This window comes from Lonchura striata, chromosome 9 (assembly GCF_046129695.1).
Source record: "Lonchura striata isolate bLonStr1 chromosome 9, bLonStr1.mat, whole genome shotgun sequence".
In the NCBI taxonomy this organism is placed as follows: Eukaryota; Metazoa; Chordata; class Aves; order Passeriformes; family Estrildidae; genus Lonchura; species Lonchura striata.
Genome location: NC_134611.1, coordinates 27,211,161 through 27,229,592, shown reverse-complemented (window position 1 = coordinate 27,229,592; position 18,432 = coordinate 27,211,161). Strand labels below are relative to the sequence as shown.

Sequence of the window (18,432 nt, the reverse complement as noted above, 5' to 3'; positions counted from 1 at the left end):
CCTCAGTTTGTGCACAGCGATAGGTGAATAGTATAAAAATTGTATGATCATTAAGTGAAAAATTAAGGGTTTTAACAGATTGTTTTCACTTTTCCTTGACACTGCAACTTAGATTATCTAGGAGATTTTTTAATGCTAGATGTTCTAGTCCCATATTCCAAAAGCTGTTCTGCAGTGCAAGGGAATTATAAGCATTTAAATGCCGAAGCTTGATTTAACCCATTTGACTCTCTTAGAGTACAAATGGTCTGTACCTTCGTGCCAAAGAAAAGATAAAGTGCCTTTCTTTGCTCATGTTTCCTTTACACATGCTTACTCTTTAAAAGCTGCTTTTTGTTATCTGAGGTTATTCAATTGGGCTGATCAACACTGATTTATAAGCACATGTTGTTAAGCTGCCTCTCTGCTGTTAATAGCTTTCTGCTATGGTCTGGCATTGCAAAGTCAGGGGCACTTAATGTCAATTATTGATGAACCTAAAATGTCTTTCGTCTGTTACAGTCATGCCTATGTCATAAAATTTGTCTTTTTGGTCCTAAGGAAACTTGTGTTCCTTTCATTTCTCTCCTGTCAACGACTGACCCTTCTGTGCTGAAACATCTTACTATATTTATAATATAAATAAAAACCATAATACCTGAGAAAACAGAGACCTAGCAGCATACCTACCCAGGTATTTATTAGTTACTGTGTTTGCCCACTCTGTTTTGAAAAGCTAATGACTGGCTCCTTAGACTTTTTTTGACAAGGAGTAAAGAAACTGTGACTTATCTAGTATGTCTGATTTGTAGTGTTGGGGGTGGGCATGTCCCTGACTGGGAAACAAGGCTTCCCCATGCAGTCAGTGTGTTTTATTATTCTAGATGCATAATATGATAATTTACTAGAAACATAATCATATTTAGATTCTCCTAACTAAATCATCTATGTACACTAACTTTCTCTATTAATTTAATCTTGTTTGTAATGCATGAGTTTCCTAACCTCATAACGATTTCCACAAATCCTTTGATCCTATCTGAGGACATTTTAGGATCATGAGCATCTTTCCTAAATAGTAATTGTAAAGATTAAGTGCATATCAGTAAATACTTTGTATCTCCTCCAGTCTAAATAAATCAGCGTTTAAAAAATGGAGGGGAGGGGTCAGTGTGGGGGTGGAGCATGAGAAGAGAGCCCGTGTCCAGCACCACTTACTGATCTGAGACCTTTATGAATCATTGAGAATCAGTGCATTGAGATGATCCATATGTGCCCAGACAATTCAATTTCCCACTGAGACACACAAAGCTTTCTTATGCCTGCGCTGTATAATATCCAGAATTTTGTGGAGTCTGTTGCTGGAGCACACAAACATGCAAGAGCGTGGCCAGGAGTCCTCCTAGCTTGGGCTCTGACTAGGAAACCAAGTGGATTGTTTGTGTGGTCACTGCATCCATGGGGACTTAGGCAGAAGGAAGGAATGCTTTTGTCAAACACAAACATGTAAATCTGCCTCTGAGTTTCGAATTTGCAGACCAGACATGTAACTTTGTAGTTGGGAAATGAGTTCAGATCTCAACAGAATGGTTATTAAAATATGTGCTGTTTCAATTTTATTCATTTGCTACTGCTTCTCTGTACCTGGCTCCTAAACCTTGGGACCTATAGGCAGCATGTTTATGTATTATATTGGAAGGGAGATAGCTGTTTTTATTTTTCTATAAATGCTCATTAGTAAATATTAAAGGTACAAAAATCCCAAGGGCTGTTTTTCTAAAGAGAATCCTTTTTAAAGTAAATGTAGAAGGGAACAGACATCAGCTCTGGCTTTTAATTAAATGGCCATATCCCTTGTGTGTAGCCTGTAAAGTTCAGGCAGAGCTGTTGTCTATTGGTATGTGGTATGTGTAAAATTGTCATCTTGCCTTGTGAACAAATTGAGTATTGAATTCTTAAATATTAATTGCTAATTTCTTTCGTTCATTCTGTATTTTTTTTTTTTTCAAATAAAGTATCAGCAGTTCTTTGCTCATCTTACAGAAAAGTAAGAAAAAACTTTTGAGTTTTTTACTGCTTTCCATCTGGGAGTGACTGATATAGCTTTAGAGTCAAAGTTTTGGGAAGAATTTCCTTTTCTTTTATAGCACTTTGTTCTTTGCTATCTTGCTAGGATACTGTGTGTTTGTGGATATTTCAGGAGGGCAGGTCTTGCTTTGGACTGGGAAGAGGACTTGCAGGTTTTGGTAATCTTTCTGGGTTGGAGGTTGGAATGAGCTTTATTTCAGCCCAGTCTCAGCACCAAGGGTCAGTTGACTGCTTGTTCTCGATGCAGGGAGTAGTGTGTTCTGTAATGTTACTATGGTTACATCCCAAATTAGAAGCTGCACTGTTAGTGCTTGAAAGGCTGCCACCTATTAAGGCTTCGAGGAGTAAGTGAAGATGTACAGCCTGTGTGAGGAGCAGGCAGAGTTACTGTGACCAGGAGCTGGAGTGCTCAGCGGGTCCTGCACACAGACCAGGAGGGAGAGGAGATGAGAGGGCTGTTCACAATTCCCTGTGGACCTGACCACTTGGAATTGAGCAAAATGTACCAATATCAAACAAACTTGTGGTGGTTTGGAATATTCTCTTTAGAAAACTTTGTGTCGTTTTTAGAGGGTATCAGCAGAGTTTTGTCTAACTGGTTTTGTAATAAACTCTTTAAGTTGAGCCATTCAGTAAAGTTCTGTCTTGACAACATTAGCAGAAATTCCTCAAACTAATTTGGAGTAATTGCAGTAGTCAGGCATGTAGTGCTTGGTAACTTCTGCCTGGTGGCACAAGCCCCTTGAGAGTTTAAATACTTAGGCCACGTGGCCTATCCCTATTCCCATATGGATCTTGCATTCTGGATACTTCATGAATGCTTTGCAAAGTTCATTTTATCGTAGTAAAATGGAGTATTACATCAACTGTAATGTGTTGGAAAGCTTTCAAGTGACAGTTCAGAATGATTAATAGCAACATTTTCAAGGTTGGTTATTCTTGGTTTATTAATTGGTTATTAAGCTTTATCGGTTATTATTGGTTTTTAAGCTTTATTTTTACCTTCTGGAAATGTGTTAATACAGAATGTCATGAATACTTAGTTTTAATTTTCCATGTTGAGAAATATGTATATGGCCAGTGGCCATTCTGCTCTTTTCTTCAAAAATGATATTTCTCCAGTTAGTTCATCTAAAGTGAAGACAGGGTTGGCAAAGACTTGGAATTTGCTTGAGTACTTTGAGATCCCAAAATGTTTCTTAGCTATCCCAGACATGTTTGTAAGTGAAGGAAAAATAGCAATCTAGAAATGACCACAAGTGTCAGTATTGCCTGCCTTATTTTGCTTAGTAGATTTTCACCATTGCTTAGCTGGTAGTGAAACCCAGCTGTTACACTTGGTGTATTTTTTATAAATGGTCAAGATTTTGCTCTCTGTTCTAATAACACCCAAGCCATAAACTTGGTGATTTCATTAACTACTGAGTGTCATAACTTTAGAACCTGAATGCAGCAATATAGATCAATCTATAGAACAAGAAACAGTTCCCAGTTATGAAACATGGATCAGGTTTTATGCAGTTGATTATTATATTTTAGTCCATAAGAAATATAAGCATATCCCCAACTTCACAAAGTTGTGAGAGGGGGGGAAAGTCCAAGTGATGTTTTCAAGTCAGAAGGGTGTTTTTTTAGGAAACATTTCAAGGAGATGTTCTATAATTTTAAAGCTTGCATTTTTTTATTAAGTAAACTGATGTTCTAGGTGTCCAGCTAGAATTCATTCTGTTCTCCTTTCACAGCTTCCTGAGAGGATCACAGGTTTAGAGTGATTCAAAATCCACTCAAAAAGACAAAGTATAAAATATAAAATTTTGGTCTGCTTTGATTCATTTCTGGTTTTGTGTATTACACAGATGTATATTGCACTACTTTCCAGATGTGTTTCTTTCTTCAATATTGTGTTGTTTGCTTTTTCGTATATTTTCTTTCTTCTGTGTTCTGATTTTTCGCATTTTCTCCCAGGCATTGCATGCAATTATTGCTGATCTCAAGTGCTAAACGTAGATTTTATTCTTCCAGGGTTTGGACAACATAATTCATTTGTATTGTGCAGGATTTTTGGTTGTGTGGTTCTTCCCTGATGAACTGGCAAACCAGTGCCAGCAGTAATATTTTCTGCCTGTCACAAGTGTTGCTTTTGCATTCTGAGAGGAGCAGGGACTTTATGAGCTTTGATTCAGCACAGCAGGGGAGAGGAGGCCAAGCAGCTGAAGTACCAAAATTCACAGGCAGTTTACAGTGGGAAATGGGCTGGTGTTTTTGCCCTTACCTTATGGGTTGTTTCATCCTCCTGCCTGCAGTACATGATCAAGGTACCCCAAACACCCACCCTCACAACCCCAGCATGAGAATTAGAAATAAAAACTCCAGTTCTTACAGAAAGTGTGGAAGAACTGGTGCTAAATATCCAATTTCAAAGCATGGAAGATAGAATGAAGGAAGATGACATCCTGTTGGAGATAACAGGCACCAGTTTTTATGCTGAGGAAGGAAAATGTCTTGTTCCAGCTGCTGCCACCTGTCCAGGCCTTTTCTGCCCCTTTTCCCTCTGGCTATCTTCAGGCTCTTGAGGCATCCCACACTTCTCTCCCAATAACTTGAAAAGTCTTGGCTCATCCAATTCAGCCAAGGATGCAGCCATCCTGTCCTTCCCAGCGCTCTTCCATGCTGGAGGAGCTATTTAGATATTTTTTTTCTTTTGTGTGGGACCAATTAAGAGATTAGCAACTCTGTTCATTCTCTCACTTAAGTTTTTTTCCCCATGTATATGGTTTGTCCAGGAATATTGAGACATTTTGTTAGCCTCAAAAATTTTTAGTACTGAAATTGGTGAGGCATTTGTTTAGTGAATGTTAAGTAATGTGAAATTGAAGAACTGGACTTTCAGAGATGTCAGAATTTCCTGTGACTTGGGGTTGAGACCTGTACTGACTCTTTCCATCTGTCACATTTGCTCAGTAGCTTTAGTATTTTAATTCCTACAGCTCCATCCTGTAGGTATCCTCATTTACAGCTAATTCTGGGGGACACAAAAGTTTTACAGCAGAAATAATAGAGATTTAGCAAGTGCCTTAAATGCCTGAATCCTTTCCTTCAAGCACAGGTGCTTAAACTAGGAAAACCAACAAAATCTGTGGGAAAAAATCCTTTCCCCAGTGACTCAAGAGGTCCTATTCATGTCATAAATTTCAGCAATATTTGTTCATGGCCAACAAAAGCCTGGATCATAAAATGGAGAATAAATCCCCTTTTAAGAGAAATTCCCTACTGCTCTTTTTTTGACATGTTGGAGGGACTGAAATTTCTCCAAACTCTTTGCACGTCACTCGGTCTGTCTGAACTGCTTCAGCCTGGCCAGCTGGGGACGTGTCCCTTGTTTTACTGAATATTATTCCACCTTCAGGTTTTCCTCAATTTGCTGTAGTTCCCAGTCAGACTTCCCACTTGTAAAATTCACATTAAACTTAAATTATACCATTTTTGAGTGACTTCCAAGGAAAAAGAAGACCTGCTGTGGAAATAATGGATTTTGTCTGAATAACTGTGTTCATTATTCCTTCTGTAATCTGTGTAAGATTCTAGATTAATTTCATGAGCCTGATGATTTTTTTTTCACATAAATTACTAATATAGAGTCAGTAACCAGGACTCCCAGTCCTCAAGTGCTTGATTTAGAGGAAATCCTCAGGGTCTGGTTTGTATAATGAAAATTGACAGAGAATATTGATTGAGAACTAGAGAATTTTTATTATTTTCTGCTATCTGAAGCTATATTTCAAACTGAAATTCCAGGTGGTTTATTTTCTGTAATTGAGTGGCTTCTAACAGAAGAAAAAATCAGAGATAGCTCTCTTGTATCTTGTCCACTTCAAGACGTAATATTAAGAATAATCAATGCATTCTGTAGGGAGGTGTGTCTATAAAAGAAAAAAATACTGGTTGTATTTAATATAATAATGCTGAATTCATAAAATTCGATATTTTGATGATATTTTCTGTTAGGTATAAAATCTTGCAATTAATAATCAGCATCTGCAGAGTTCTGTGACTGTCTTGCTAAAGTAAATTTCTAGAGAGCATTTGTCATCTAAAAAAACGCACACCACTTCTTAAAAATATACAAAAACCTGTCATCCTCTTAAAAACCCCACAAAAATCTCATGACCTTGGATGATGCATATTGTAGATTCTTTGAAGTTGTCTTCTCTTGAGGATTTGTGTAATTAAACATTCAGACTTCTACAAATGCTTTTTCTATAAGTTTTGGTTAATGCATGCTTGTTTTATCAGTGTGCAAGTATTATGGTTTACATTGCATAGCAAAAGATTGAGGTGTGGATGAGACCAAACCTGACCCACTTTTTTCTGTTTTTTTTTTTTCTTTCTTTTTTTCCCTCGTACCTTTGGATCTCCATGTTAGTCTTTGCCTTGGTGTTCCTTATTTTGCCAAATATCAATTCTATTGTATTTCTCGGTTAACAAGCAAAGTAATAAATAGAATAAAAATTCCTTCTTTATTTAATCAGGCCTGGATACAGTACAGAAAGGGAATCCCTTTGTTTGAGAATCTAGGTCACTTCATAGGGAAGAGGTTTCCCTACGGTGAAAAATTTACATTTGCTTTTTCCTATTGTCTTTTCTTTTTCTGTTTTTCCTTACGATGTGCCACTATCTGTGCTCTTACGCTGTGTTTGCCTAATGACAAGAGGGGAGGAGGCTATTTATTCCATGTAATTAAATGTCACTTATCTGAGGTGCATGGGAGGAAGGGAGTGAGCAAGGAGATATGTCAGTAAAGTGGGTGTAGCAAGAAAGGTTAGAGCAGCTCTCTGGAATCCCTGTTCTCCTCTCCCTGGCAGGTTGGCTGGGACCAGTGCCAGAGCAGAAGTGGAGCTGTGGATGCAGAGGATAATGCACACAGTCTCCTGAGCCCTGTGCAATGCTGCCGTGTGGGGACGGATGCAGCAGCCCGCTCACAACAGGCTGGTGCGGCCGGGGTCCCGTGTGGCTGGTGGCTCTGTGCAGAATTGCCTGCAGTGCTCCGAGCAGTGCTGAGAAATGCAGTTGTTCTCAGAGCAGTGCTGAGAAATGCAATTGTTCTCAGAGCAGTGCTGAGGCAGCCAGGAGATTCCTGCAGCAGCCCCGTGCTGGGTGCCAGTGCTGTGGCCTGGGAAGGAAGCGAGCGGTGGTTCGGAGAAGCTGCTCTGAGCTAAGGAAAGCCTGAAACCTGAGGCATCTCCATCATCCCCACTGGAAAATGTGCTGCCTGGGAATACCTGATCCCATCTGACTCAGATCTGAGGGCGATAGGAACTTGGGGCTTTTCTTAGAGCAGCTTTCATAGTGGCAGTGCCTTCAGATGTGTTTGTTCAAACTAAGCACTAGTCAGTGACAGAAATGTCTATTGGAGGAGATAAGGATTTTTGATCTTCTTCCAGAATAGGCACATATTCATTCCCCCAAGAATATGTCAACGCAGAACCTGCAAAATAAGGATGAAATATGTAGTCTAGCATTAACCCTTGATTAGTTGTTTTTTCTTACATTTCAAAATGTCTTTTTGGAAGCACAGGAATAAATAGAAAAGTGTGAGGGCTCTGGTCTGTGGACTTACTATCAGGCCATTGAGCTACATGTAAAATTACTCTGCTGCCCTTGCTCAAAAGGTGATGCTGCTATTTTCTTTTGGTGTTTTTCTAGTAAAAATAGAGCAAGACCCAACTAAGACAAGGAAGTTATTGGATGAGTCTCTATGAAATTAAATCTGTTAGTGACTGGTAAAGCCATCCTAAGCACGTACAGAAAGTTCCAGGATGTTATAACAGAGGAATCTTGTTACACTTTTTTTTTTCTCTTATTGAAATCTTGGCATTGAAAGTCTAACTCTATTCCAAAACATTGTCTGCTCTTAGTGGTTTATTCATTTTTATTTCCTGCCACTTTAGTGTTCAGTTTTCTGAACTGAGGAAATTTTACTTTGCAACACACTGTTGTAGGAAAAAAAAACCAAAACAACTTATTTACCTTTTTATGATTGACATTAAACTTTCCAAAGGTGAAACAGCTATTGGGAGTACCAGGACAGATGTGAGGGCTGAAGGAGAGCTGAGGAGATCTTGCTGCCTATGGCAGATTTCCTTCAGATAAACAGTGAAATCCCCAGGATCCTCATGGATGACTGATGGTTCTAACACGTGAAGAGCAGAAATTATGGTTGTAGTGAAGCTCACCTGTGAATGTGCTGACTGGCAGTCTGTCATCTCCAGTGGCTATTCACAGTGGGAGGTTCTTAAAGATGAATTTTTGTGTGTGGGTGTGCACAGAGCAAGAGGGCACAGCCATTTGAAAACTTCCAGAATGTGTTTTGTGGTGCATTTTGGAGTCTGCTCGTTTGTCAGGGGTTATTTTTTTTGCAGCAATGGATGAAGCCTGTATAAAAGTTACAGTGTAATAGGAAGATGTTCAAATCTATTGGTTTTGTGGAGCCCTTATCCTCATCTTTGAATAGGATGGCCCCAAGCTACTTGAGACTTTGCCAGTTGACCTTCATTTAAGAGGATGCATTTCTGCACTACCAAAAATGCAGCTGAGAACAGTCTGTGATAAACCAGTTCTCCTAATGCAATGCTAGAAGCTTGGAGATAGTCTATCTAGTGTATAGATTGTGTGTAAAATGAAAAAAATTAAAGTTGAATGCTGTCATCTTAGTGCTTTGAGAAGGGCTTAATTTAATCTTCTATACTAAAGAAAGAAGAATAATGGGGAATTTAGATATAATGTCAAAGGAAGCTGAAAGTAGAGGCAGAAGGCCAAATGGAAAAATTCCTTTTTTGTGATACAGCCAGAAGCCTTCCTGTATTTTAACTTAATGCATGATTTATTGCCACTACAGTTAGTTTTTGATATGGGCATGTAACATCATCAGCTTTTGTATGCTCCAGCAGGGTAGTATGAATGATATGTTTCTTCAGGATACCAGTACCAACAGGCATTTGCACAGTCTCTTTGGTGCATGGTATTACAGCAATAATACACAGATCTGCTGAAGCCATGAAGGCACTTCTTTAAACATTTCCATTCTCAAGAAGCACACAAGTAGGAAGCTTTGTTGCTGTGATGCAAATACAGTATATATTCTTCTGTTGTTTATCCTCAATATATGAGTCTGTGATGTGTGACTGGGGTGTTTTTCTGTCTCAGGTGGCTTTGTTAGGTGATGATTAATATTTTGATTCTGTTGTTTGGTCCCCCTGTGTGATTTCTTTTTGAAGGAAATCAGCCATGTCCATAGGCTGTATTGCTTTTGGCAAAGAGCCAGGCTTTTAGTACATGCTGAAATGGAGACAACTGAAACTTTAATGTATGTTGTCTGTTTGTTCTCTGGGTATAAACCAGAAGGCTTTAATTTGTTGTTGTATTTGGGGGATTATTAGGTTGGCTTTTGTTTTCTTTAGTTTTAGAATCTGTAAGATGAGTATAAAGGCTTAATTGAACAAATACAGAATTTTGTGTTCAGGCGGCTGCCTGGCTTTCTGCTGACATGTACAGTAGTGTGATTTTGTGCTCTGTAGTAGTGGTACCTGCAAAATACTTTAATGCTTTCATCTGTTACATCTGTACCCAGGGAGGGAAACTCCAGGCCTTTTGTATTTACCCAGCTGCACTCAGTGGAAATTACTTCAAGAAGGGGGAATAATAAATGTTTTGGTCTAATTTGAATGCTCCTTCCTAATTGTAAATAAAAGAATATTTTAATTAAAACAAACTTCTGGAATGAGAGTTCTTCAATGAAAAGTATGTGTTGGAGTGGATCTCAGAAAGCTGGAGGCAGAGAGAACTGCAGGACAGGGTGATAAATGGCACTTAACAGCATCAAACCCTTTGCATTTTTATTGGGGGTATTTGATTATGATGCTGCATATGAAACTTGGACATCCTGAAGCCAAAGAAGAGGTAGTCTAGCAGGCAGTTCTTGTCAGAGCTGCTGTGACTGTTGTGAGAAGAATGCTATTACTGCAGATTTTGGAAATGCTGACTTCAGAATATTGTACTGAGAAAAATAGGTTAATGATGTTGACTCTAGGTGGGAGCAGCCATTTGAGGACGCTGAAGAGGACAAGATTTTTTTTCAATGATGTTTATTGTGTTAAAGATCTAAGCTTACCTATGGGAGGCTTCAGGTAAGTAACTATTAAAGTGTAATATTAAGACTGAGGTACTGTTCATACACTGCATAGGAACTTGGTAGGTTTGAAGTTTGTGTTTGAATCCCAGATAGCTTCCATGCTCTGCCTTAAAATGTGGGAAAATTATTCCAAGGGTGTGTTTATATTGTTGAAATATAAACATTTAAATCCAACAACAGACGTGTTGTGTTGACATCTTTTGTTTTACTTGATGCAAATGTGTAAAATCATGGGGCAGAAAGAAACACTGCAATCAAATGTTAGCTCTGGTCATAACAGTTCCCAAAATAAGGCTTTTTCATAGGGCACCTTATAGCAAGCCTGGACATTGGAAACGCAAAGTATTATGTTCACAACAGCTGCTTTCTCTGATTTAGTATTTTCAGTGAAATAAAAGTTCATTCACAACATGACCAGTAACTTTGTGTTTGGGGGCAGATTTCCCAGCTTCTTGTGATGAAATCTGAGTGTTGCTCAGTTCCTCTGAACACATTATCAGCCTGTTAGCAAAGACTGCTCTGGGCCCCTCAGTTTAGGAAGGAAGTTGAGATGCTCAGGAGGGCAGGAGGCTGGTGAGGGGCTTGGAACACAAATCCTGTGAGGAACAGCTGAGGGAGCTGGGGTTGTTCAGCCTGGAGAAAAGGAGACTCAGAGGTGACCTTATCACTGTCTACAACTCCCTGAAAGGTGGCTGGGGTCAGGTGGGGTTGGTCTCTTTCTCCAGGCAGCACTGACAGAACCAGAGGACACAGTCTCAAGCTGCATCAAGGGAAATACAGGTTGGATATTAGGAAAAGGTTTTTCATGGAAAGAGTCATAAAGTTCTGGAATGGTCTGCCCGGGGAGGTGATGGAGTCACCATCCCTGGATGCGTTTAGAAAAAGACTGGATGTGGCACTCAGTGCCAGGGTTTAGTTGAGGTGTTGGGGTACGGGTTGGACTCGATGATCTTGAAGGTCTCTTCCAACCCAGTGATTCTGTGAATTCTGTGATTGTTCTGGGGCTGCACATGGGGAAAGGAGATGGGGAGCACAGTCTGGGTTGGCAGCATGGGAGAAGTGCCACCCCCAGGTGGAGGTGGGTTTGGTGCAGAAAGCTTTGTTTGAAGCCTTTGTCACTGCTCCCCTGCGTTTTAACCTTGCACATGCTGTGTGTGTTTGCAGGGCTTGACAAACATTTCACAGGGCCTGTTCCAGCTGTACAAGCTGTAAATGCAAAGCTCAAGTTCAGCATCTGAAGAAAGGGGAGTTGACCAAATTGTGTTCTTGCCAAGGAGAAGTGAGAGCTTTTGCTGTCACTATGATCAGGGGTGCTTAGCTATAGTGTTGTAGAACAAAAAAATTCTCTTCGCCCATTGTCCTCTCACCCCTGTCCTCCAATGAAACTCTGCTTGCATCCTGATTTAATTCACTTTCTGTCTTCATGGTAGACAACATATTTACAACACATTTTCTACCTTTCAGTCTGTTTTTTTTTTTTTTTTTTTTTTGAAATGAGTTAAAGCAATAAAATCTGTAGAGTAAGAGCAGGATAGGATTGGGGGGGTATGCAAATTGTGGTGTTCCTTTGGTTAATTTTAACTTTATTTCCCCATATGACAACTAAAACTGAAATTGTGAACTGAGACAGCTGGGGCAGGACAAATGTTCAGAGACAGAATTCTTGTAAGCAGATTAAAATATCCAGTTTTCCCCGTCTGCAGAATTACAGAGTGTGGATAATTGCAGCATGTGCAAGTCCAGAAATCTTAACACTTTTGTGCTGGACTAAAACTCAGGAATTATTGTAAAGAATTACTACTCTATTTCTACCTTGCTTGTCTCAGAGCTCTCTTGTGTCTCAGTACCTTGTCAGTAGTTTCATCACCAGCACTCAAGACAGTGAATCTGCTCTGTCTGAACAAGACAGTTTGTTGATCCAAGGGCTTTAACCAATGTCATTCTGGGGTTTCACTACTCTGCAAATTTTATAGATAATTTCTAGAAATACTCTTATTTTTTCCTTTACCTACTGTTCTGTCACTTAACTTTGCTGTAGCCATTAAAGCAATGGGCATCCCACAAGAATCTCCTGGGGGTGTGCTTGTGTAAAAGCCACAAAGTAAAAAGTACAAGAGTTGAGAAGAAAATCTGAGGTAGCACAACTTTCATGACTGGTATTATTCAGTTGACTGCCAAGGTGTGGTTAAGTATTACCAGCAACTTATTACAGTTACAGCAGATCTCACAATCCCCATCTTTTGGGTGCTTAAAAAAAAGTACCTTTGTTTTTTCAGCTGAATTTGCATAGCAGATGAGCTGTTGTTCATCCAGGAAGCCTGGAGTACAAGGCACTCTTGCAGCTTGAACATTTTTTAGCCCTTTTTCTGGCCTGTGGCAGTTCAAAATATCCCTTTCCATATCCAAGTGGTTACAGTCCCTTGAATGCTCACATCCATTGCTGTCATCACTCAAGCCCTCATCTCTTGGCTTGTTTGTTAAAATTTGTTATAGCTGCAGCTAAAGCTTTTGATCCTGAAAAACACATCTTTGAACTCAGCAGTGCTTTTTCTAGGCAGCAGAAACAACTTGGAGTTCATTGCTCTTCTGTTCAGCCTTGCACATTGGCTCCTCAAGGAATTCAGTTTCAGGATTTTCCCCAGATATTTTAAGTTTTGCTGGGAGATTACTTGGAAAATTGCTTTCATCTCTCTGCCCATGACCACCCATGATAATTGTGTTTTCTTACAACATAATGAAATATATAAGCATAGTGCTGGGATTGCAAAAGCTGGTGAGGTACAGAAGAATAATATTAAAACTACTTTTTAGTGAATAGAAAAGAGAAGATCACATCAGGATGAAGTACAACTGGGAACAACTGGTGCTGGATAATTTGTTGAACAAGCAATCATGAAATAACCCAAGGTCTTTTAATAGCTGCCTACGTATTAGAATTCTAATCCAGCATCCCCTGTGTTGTTGCAGTGGGAGTCAGTATAAGCAGGGGAAGGCTGGAAAGTGCCTCAGCAGTTTCTGTTGCATTGAGATGTTTGACAGCATCTCACAAAGTTATTCAGTTACTTGGGTCTTCATTCATTTTGGGGATTTTTTTTTTTTATAAATTTTCATGCAGAAGTCAAGTTCCATCTGTATTCTTTTAGGCACCTGCAGTGCTTTAAAAAATATTCTTCTCACACAAAGCATTTCATGAGTCTTTCCAGAAGTTGCAAAGGAGCCTTTCTGAGGTCACTTAAACCTCTGTTTATGTATTGCTCACTGGGTGCAGGTGTAAGTGGGGTCTTCCTGCTGCTCTGTACTGAGCAGCATTTTCTGTAATGTAAATGTAGTTATTCCTTTGAATCCTATTTCCAAAGCTGAATCTGAACACAAAACCAGTAGTGCTTCTCTGTATGTTTGAAATTTTCATGTCAGTTGTGCTGTTGGGCAAATGGTTTGCTTGAACCCCATATTCTGTGATATTTCTGATAAAAACCACTTCCTGTGAGTGACCAGTGCCTGTCCTTTGAGACAGTATTGGAACTAGATAGTTATGAATATATGAAGTTGTAAGTTAGAGACTCAAACATGAGCCAATTGTAGTAAATTCACAATTAGATACAAATTCCAGTTCTGTTGAGCTGATGTGTCCTGAGCTGATTGTGGTGTGCAGAAAACCAGTAGGGTAGAAACCTTTTCACCTTTAGAGAAAGATGAAACAATCCCTTGATACTCAAACTGGGCTCTCCCTGGCTGCCAAGAAATAGGTGTGAGGCTGGCTTAGATAACTAACCCAAAGAGAAGGAAGTCTAAGCAAAAATCATGTTTTAGTGATAACTGCCTTGGTCTTTTCACTCAGTTCATGGAAATGAATCATTAAAATGAACATATAGGTATAGACAAGCCTTTATTTTTCAAACAAACAAACAAGTCCTCTGGAGTTCTCAGGATTAAGAGTTGGTGTTTTTGATGAAAACAGCGTATCCCCAGGAAAATGGAAGTGCTTACATGTTTAATCTTCATCACCAACATCCCTCTTCTACTCAAAAAATGCTATTTCTATAGCAACAGTTTGAATTTATGTGACTGATGTAAATTCAACACAAAATTCTTAATTTTACAAATATTCTGTGCAGGGATAAAGGTGGGAGGAGCTCTGGCACACTTCTGAGAGGACTCTTCAGAGGGTTGGATAGCTTAATTTTGGGAGTAATGGTTTTAAAGCATCTCAGTAGTTGTGGCTTTGATTAATTCTTTTCAAAAGCTTCTCCAGTGATTTCCATTATTGTTATTACTGCAGCTTTTTTATATGCTTTTGTCCCTAGCTGCTCGCTAGTCACTGTAGTTTTCTTTTAGTTTTAGTTGTGATTTGGTTTGTTTTCTTTGCAGTTAATTCAGTCACATTTAAAGCGAATTTCTTTTGACTTGGTAATGAACAGGAGATTGCAGTGAATATTTTTCATTCAGTGACACCCATTTCCAGGTCTAACCTGCAAACACCCATCAGTTCTGTTTATCATGTTTAACAGTGTCAGGGTTTCCAAGTTTGAATAATCTTGTCAGTTTTAATTCTGTAATGAATTAATAAAGGACCAGATTTGTAAGTGAAAGTTGAATTTGCGTGGTGTGGTACAAGAAGTGTTTGGGTAGTCCTTGGGTGGAAGCAGAGTTTTATTTGTGCCACCCTCCCCTGATTCTCCTTTCCCCCCTCTTCCATCCCTGTTGTGCTGTGCTCGTTCTGATTTCCCTATTTTGTGAAATTTGGTATAGGTACTTCAATATTTGGAAAACAATAATGAGGCTTCTATTACCTTTGTAAGATTGACATTGAGTTTTGTGGCATGAAGCTGAATTTCAGGATTGGAAGCTTTTTTTGCTGGATAAGACATGACCTTCAGTAAAATACATTTTAATATAATACACTAAAGGTTGGACTCAATGAGCTTGAAGGTCTGGTCCGATTTTAATGATTCTATGATGAGTTTTGTATTTTGAAATAAATATGTTCTGTATATTTTTTATCAGTCCTCTTTGGCTTGCCACATCAGTTTTTTGGTTGTCCAGGTACAAAAACGTGAATATATGCTGTTATTTTCTTTAGGTAGTTGGTATGGGAGTCCTTTGATAAATACTGGTAAACCTTTCTTCTGTTAAAATTTGTTCTGTAAAAATATCTTTAATTTTGCTTAAACTCCCACTCTTCCTTCCAGAAAACAAGGAAGTTCAAACAGTATAAACAGTAGAAACGACCTTTTCATTAATATTGCAAACAATGGAAATGAAAGTAACTATAATATTAGAAGTATTTGCACAATAGATTCTATTTTTTACTGTTTAGTTTAAAATTAGGAAGGCAGTTAAAAGCTTGCAGTCTTTTGGGACTGCATGCAGATTTGTGTGTGCATAAAAATATGAAAATAAATAATACCAGTTTGATGCATAAATAAAATGATGATGTGAAAAACTAGCTGAATTATTATTAAAATTTTCCGGATGCAGACAGAAGTCAGTGAATTATTGTGAAGGCTGCAGAGGCAGAGCCACTGAGTTGGATTATTTTGGATGACTCTTTGAAAGGCTTGGATTTTTTTCCAAGGCTTCTATGGGCTTTAAATTTTTTGAACAAAGCTCTATGTTTTCAGAATCCAATTTATATGAAATAGATGTTTCTATCAGGCTTCAAGTAGGGCATCTGGACCAATTTTTAGATACCTGCTTTGAAGTCAACCCTTTGTTTTGGCTGTTCATACATTGATATATGCAATATTTAATTTTTAGAAAAATGTATTATTTTAAACTATGCAGTTGTTTTACTTTTTTCATGGTTCTTTAGGCTGGCTTTACTAAAATTTACAAAGGTTCAATACTTTAAGTCAGGAAATGATAATAGGGTTGCTGATAATTAAAGTGAGTTTTTACAGTCTCGTGTACCTCAAATTGAATAGATACATTGAAGTCTGTTAAAAATAATTTTACAAGTTTGCCATCCACATGTACTTCTTTTCTTTCTCTTTTGAATCCAAGTTTTGCTGTGATCCTCTTCACAAACAGAGCTGTCTTTGGGTGAATTCTGTCATGGCTGGAAGCTGCTCTGTGTTTTACATGCAAGCAGTTGCTAACACTTCTTGCAGAATCAAATGTTACTTTTTGCTTCTACTGCTTCTGGGCAGGAGCATGCAAGCTACCCAATAATTTTCAGATTTTTAGTGACATTCTGGGACTAATTTAAATATTATTGAGGAACAAGATAATAATTAAATTTACCAAATTAAAGCCACAAGATAGCATCAAATTGTTGACTCTGTCCTTTGCTCCTAGTGGTTTTTTTAAAGGTCAAAATACTACAGGCTCTTAGGCTCTCTATATAGAAACCAGTGGGAAAGGGAATATGCAATGATATAGTTCTTCCTTCCACCATTTGAACCTGTAAAGATGCCATAAGGCATCTTTAATAATTTGGTTTTAAACAGGAGAATTTATTTTCTAAAGTGTAGCAGGACTTACTGTTCAGGCAATTTTTCATTCCAGTTGGGAAATGAAGGTAACCTAACTATGGATGTTAATTCTTATTGAGACCTAAGAAAACCTAAATATCTAAAATGCAGACTTTTTTCTAAAATATAGGAAAATAATAGTTGGGTCCTGATTAGTCTGTCAGGTAAATATTGGTAATGGGTAATTTTTGTTAATTAATACACATAATAGCTGTTTTAAAAAATTGTTATTTTTAGAAAGGTCAGAAAAGGAGGTTTAAAGAAAGGAGTTTAAAACCAAGAGGTTTTACAAGGTGTTTAAAAGAAAACAAGCAAACAAACCCCCAATAACCACTCTTAGGGAACGTAAATGCAACCATGGCTGTACTAAGCACAGGTACTGAGCTGTTTTCCACTCATCCATTGCTTTGTGAACCCAGTATATTTTATGTGTTTAGGTACAACAATGCTAAATAGCAAAAGGAATGCACTAAACACAAAAACATTGTTAGGCAGAGATATTTTGAATGTCTGAAATGACAGGGAACACAAGCACTAAAATGAATCCCACAGAGAAGCAGATCCAGCCCTGCAGGGAAGCGAGGCAGTGAGGCTCAGGGAAATATGGAGCTGATTACATTCTATGTCAGGTTGTTGTTGCTGAATGGTTAAAATGTAAATCATAAGTAAACTCTCTATATATAACCTTCTATGGTAAATTAGCAGAAGTAAACCAAGTAATATGTTTTTGATTAAAAAACAACGTTAAGTGGTTGTCTTAAAGAAGATTTGTATTTTTCAAATTACATGGTTTTGTTACTAAATTAGTATGAACTTATGAATATTCATAATATACTCCTTAACAGTGTCAAACAGCTTATGCATGAGAATTAGGTATGTCATTTTCGAGCAAAACTGTCTAAGTATTCAGAAATTTTGAGGAAATGAATGTTCTTTAAATAGCTAAACAGTGATTTCTGCTGCTTGTGATGCTTAGGGTACAGCTGCATGAACAAAGGCTCCCTTGGCTGGAGTTGGAATTTGCAGCGTGCTGGTTACTTAAGAGTAACTTTTAGATTAAAAATTTCACATGAGAAGATTTGAGATACCTTTGTGTGTGCTCAGTGAAAAATAACTCTGGCATTTACAGGGAGCAAGAGCGTGCAAACCAGGAGTTGTCTCTGAGTAGCTGAGACACCACAAATCACCAGTAGCAGCCCCTTTGTGTAGTTGGATGAAGCAGCTACAGAGTTACTCTGTCAGATAAATACTTTTTTTCCCTGGGAGAAATCCTGGCATGGACTTCTCTGTGGTTACACCTGCCTTAAGAGCAGAGCTTGTCTTGAATCAATGTGTGGTCATAGGAAAAGCTTATATCTCTTATCTGAATGCCTTTGAAAAGCAGTACTTTTAAATCCAAACTTAGCAGGGCAAAGGAAAATACTAACAAAATTATCCTGCTAATGACTTCCATACTTGACACCAGGTTTTCCTCTGCACTGGCAGGTCTTGTCAACCACCACAGCTCAGTACTCTGTTCTTTTCCTCACCATTTCTCCTTACAAATCTTCTGAGAAATGTTGGGGTGAAACATTGATCAGAGTTTCTTTTGCTACATTGGCTGCAGCTTTTGCAGAGCAGGAGGTGGTGGTTAGATCACTGAAAATTGTAAAAAGAGAAGGGGTGTAAATCACCTCCAAAGGATTCATGGTACACCTTCAGTCA

General features: G+C 38.4%; 1 protein-coding gene across 1 annotated transcript in view; it reads left to right on the top strand.

Moving 5' to 3' along the window:
* The window catches only part of CDC73 (cell division cycle 73), a 102,494-nt gene that overhangs the window by 61,291 nt on the left and 22,771 nt on the right, over positions 1-18,432 (top strand). The gene's annotated exons all lie outside the window — the stretch shown is intronic.